The sequence below is a fragment of the Condylura cristata genome, unplaced genomic scaffold, assembly GCF_000260355.1.
Source record: "Condylura cristata isolate star-nosed mole 26May11 unplaced genomic scaffold, ConCri1.0 scaffold00017, whole genome shotgun sequence".
NCBI classification, from domain to species: Eukaryota; Metazoa; Chordata; class Mammalia; order Eulipotyphla; family Talpidae; genus Condylura; species Condylura cristata.
Genome location: NW_004567118.1, coordinates 28583833 through 28587865, shown reverse-complemented (window position 1 = coordinate 28587865; position 4033 = coordinate 28583833). Strand labels below are relative to the sequence as shown.

The following is a 4033-nucleotide window of genomic DNA, read 5'->3' as shown; positions in this document are numbered from 1 at the left end:
ATGCTTGTTGGCCATCTGCATTTCCTCTTTGGAGAAGTGTCTTTTTAGCTCTTCTGCCCATTTTTTGATGGGGTTGTTTATTTTTGCTGAGTTTCCAGACCCTTTTTAATACCCAACCCACAAATACATTGGTGGGGGGGACTTAAGTGAAGAGTTAAGCTCTTTGATTTTTCTTTCCCAGGTGTCTCTGGCCAGCAGTAGGGAAAAGCAGCAGAAAGCAGCCTTTGTGTTCTTTGTGTCCCTGGCCATTCAAGTGTATGAAGAAATGATCTTCTGGCATCTTCTTTCCCCTACCTTTTTCCAAATCCTGTGTGCCCCCTTTTGGGCCCCAGATCCCTGACTCCCACCCCAAGTCTCTAGTCACTAACCTCTTACCTGGTCTCAGGAACTTACTTTGCCCACAGGTGTAGGCCTAAATTCCTTATAGAGCATAATAAAAGCTATGGCCTTTTTCCTAGAGAAAGTCATACAATCTCAGGTAGTTTACATCCACCCTGAAGCTCTATCCATGGACCCCACATACACAATTCAAGAACTAAGATCTAAACAAGTGATTATTATTTAATCTTTGGTAAGGTATTTTATATTTTAACAGGTATCAACACTACACAGAAATATTGAGTTCTAAGGTATAACTCTGGGCAGCCACAATTGTTTGAAAGAGATCAGCTGGGAAAAAATGAGTTTAATGTGATAGACCAATCCCTCCCAGCACTTCCCTTAAGTGGAAAGCTGGTGTTATCCTGAATTTCTCTCTTTTTCAGGCTCTACAACCTCTTGATGTCGTCTTTTGAGTTTGGGGTTCTTGGGTTCACTCTGGGAAAGGTTTCACCAGAGCTCCCCTTTCAGCGGCATATGGCGAGATTCTTCACCAGAGACTTAGTTATATTTAAAGAGTAAGTTTATTAGAAAGAGATAGAAAAGGGAAAGACACTTGCATAGGCACAAGCCGGCAAGAAGAGCTGCCCTGAAAGGGACAGGCTTGCAGGGGGAGAGGCCTGCATAGTTGCAGGCAGACAGCCTAAGGAGAGAGCAGACTCCTCTGCGGGAGGTCAATGCAGAGAAGTTCCAGCATGGTCACAGGCAGGCAAGGAGGCGGCTGCCCACAGAGGGAGAGAGCGGGTAGAAAGAAGCACCTGCATAGGCACAGGTGGGCAGAGGAGCAGCTGCTCGGTGCTGGTGGAGAGACTGTCCAGATATAGGCAGTTTCTCCTTGGGAGGGGCTCACTCCTTGTGAGCTGAGGTAGAACTTGAGAGGAACAGAGATTTCCTGATGAGCTTCGTCTCCACGTCCTTATCTTTTACCTTTTGGGTCTGAGCTTCAGGCACAGTCCCCAACAGTCTGTTATCTTCTGGGACCTCTTGGAGACATCCAGGCATCCCTGATATCCTGGACATCGGGCTTTGGTGCCTGAGGACCTTGATGTTATGGCTGTGTCAGATGCTGCACTGGCCCCTTCTGTTTGTCCCCTTTGTGTGACTCAGTCTTGTGATGCCTCCACTGCATTCCTTCCTCCCATCACTATCACTTATTGAGTCTTTTTCTTTTTTGTCCTAAACATAATTTGAATTCACCCCCTCCTCTCTATCTCTTCTACAACTGTCCCAAAGCAGACCTTTGACATTTCAGTAACCAACCCCATCTCCCCTTCACCCCCTAATCTGATCTTCTGTATTATCCTCTGTACTACTCTATTATTCTGTATTAGTATATTATATAATTACATTAAAAAAAACTGTTTACTGCTCCCTGTCCAGGGACAAGAAAAATGTCTGCTACGTAGTAGTTTAATAAAATGCATGGCACTTTTCTACTTGATCTTTAAGTCTTGGTTCACCTCCTTCAAGAACGCTTACTCTGATCACTCTCCAGTCTTAGACCGCATGAGATGCCGCTTCTCTTGTGTTCTCATAGCAACATCCTGTTGCTGTCCTTAGCACATTCTGTTGTGATTGTGTGCTCCTTCCTCTGAGCAAGCACCTTTATTAAAAAGTCTGTGTTTGTGTGTAAATCTGAGGCTCAAAGCCAAAAGTGAAATATAATGAACCAAAACAAAGCTATTCAGGTTCTAAGGGACTTCTGGTCTGGGGTAGACACTGTGCTGCCATCGGGACACCTCCCCCAGGTGCTGGTGGCAGGCAGATCTAGTCCACCGGCAACTAGTTAGCTGTGGCATCAGCGGAGCAAAGGAAGGTAGAAGTTTCACAGAGTACAAGGTAAGCTTTTAGACTGGCATTCCTTCTCACCAGGAAATAAGGATGTGTTGGTTGCGAAACTGGAGACTTTGCATTTTTAGCATAAAAACTGATGAAATCCTTTGGTGCATACAGGTTTAACAACAAAATGGGAGATCGATTTTTCCACCGAATTGAATAAAGGCACCGCTGGGATTCGAACCCAGGATCTCCTGTTTACTAGACAGGCGCTTTAACCAACTAAGCCACGGCGCCAAACACATCAGAGTTGCTTCCGGGGCTGCCCTACAGCAATATACCTCTCGAAGGTCTGGTACTTCGACGTTTCTAGATATTTCTAAATCTAATTTTATCAAATCAACTCGATTTGATGCCAAATAGCCGACCACAGGATTCCCCCAATATTGAAAGAAGTAAATCTAATATATCACTCCTAAGCAGAAGCAGAAGGTAAGAGTACCCCAACCGGACTCAGCGTTCCTGATTCTAGGGAGCCGATTGGATCACGCTCTGATTTTGGACGTGAAGTATGCAGCCAAAGCGGCAAAGAAAAAACTTCCGTAGTCGGCAGGATTCGAACCTGCGCGGGGAGACCCCAATGGATTTCTAGTCCATCGCCTTAACCACTCGGCCACGACTACACCTCGTTATATAGCTTTCTCCTCTTTAGCCTTTCCTACTTTTCTTACTCCGCAAACACCTCCCTTTTCAAAACCTCGTCTCAAGACAGAGCAGGGAAGGATTGGAACCGCCCAGTTCTAGACCCGCTCCTCTTTACTGGGATCATTGTGCGAGACCATTTTCCCTTTGATCTTCAACAATGAAGATAACAAGGAAGCCGGCGGAGAACATTGTTTCAGATCAAGGGGTGCACTGGATGTTATAGTTTTCGAGAATCAGTGGGTCTGGCATTGTTTTCAATCAAAAGTTAACTGGCTTGAAGAAAAAGCTTCTGAAACAACACGTGCAGAAGGGTCAAAAGTTAAAAAGCAACCTCTTGGCCCGTACGGGGATCGAACCCGCGACCTTGGCGTTATTAGCACCACGCTCTAACCAACTGAGCTAACCGGCCAGCTGCTCAATTTGTTGGTCTTAAAGCTTCACATATATATCACATAAGTAGACGTCGTCACATACACTTCTAAATATAGATTTATTTACACCTACCAGATTTTATTGTGTGGCTCTAACTACCCAATGGTCCATCACATAGTAACTGGAAATGACCCTAAAAGGTCAGGAATAAATGCGTTTTGATCAGCTCCAAGAAGTGTAAATAGATTCCACTTATGCCTCTAGAAAATTGTTTCTAGAAAGGAAATTGGAGAACACCAGCCAAAAGTGTAAGCACCCACAAAGAATTACTCCCATTCTATCAGTTCTGGACTAGGAATTCCTGCAAGCTCCATAGTGCTCACCAAGGATCTGCCTTTGGTGTAGCCCTTGGGAAACCCAGAGTCACTGTCCCCTTGCTTGTGAACTCCTTTGCTTGGGATTCCAGTGTACACCAACTCCAGCTTCCTCCAGAGCCTCATAATGGGTATATTTTGACTTCCCAATAACCCTGTGCTTACACACTTGACTTGGGTTCAACTTTGTTGACGGAGATATTATAATAATGTTATCTTTCCTAGCCCTGCCTCCCCAATTTACTCCTTTCAGCATCTGACATTGGTATCATTTCCTCTGCTGGACCAGAAGCTCAGCTCCAAATCAGTTTTGATACTGGCAGCACACAAGGGCCCAAATGACCACTGACAGCCAGATGGTTAGTCGGCCTGGGACCCTAAAGATGAGCACAAGTGAGAAGTATCACCAGAACTTTATTGCAGTTCAA

General features: G+C 45.1%; 3 non-coding genes across 3 annotated transcripts; all 3 read right to left on the bottom strand.

Annotated features, from left to right (window-relative positions):
* Window positions 1–2377: 2377 nt before the first annotated feature.
* Window positions 2378–2451, bottom strand: TRNAT-AGU. The gene has a single exon. It is a non-coding gene; the product is annotated as a tRNA-Thr (tRNA).
* Window positions 2452–2755: 304 nt separating this feature from the next.
* TRNAS-AGA lies at window positions 2756–2837 on the bottom strand. The gene has a single exon. It is a non-coding gene; the product is annotated as a tRNA-Ser (tRNA).
* Window positions 2838–3194: 357 nt separating this feature from the next.
* TRNAI-AAU lies at window positions 3195–3268 on the bottom strand. Its single transcript has one exon. It is a non-coding gene; the product is annotated as a tRNA-Ile (tRNA).
* Between the last annotated feature and the right edge of the window lie 765 nt (window positions 3269–4033).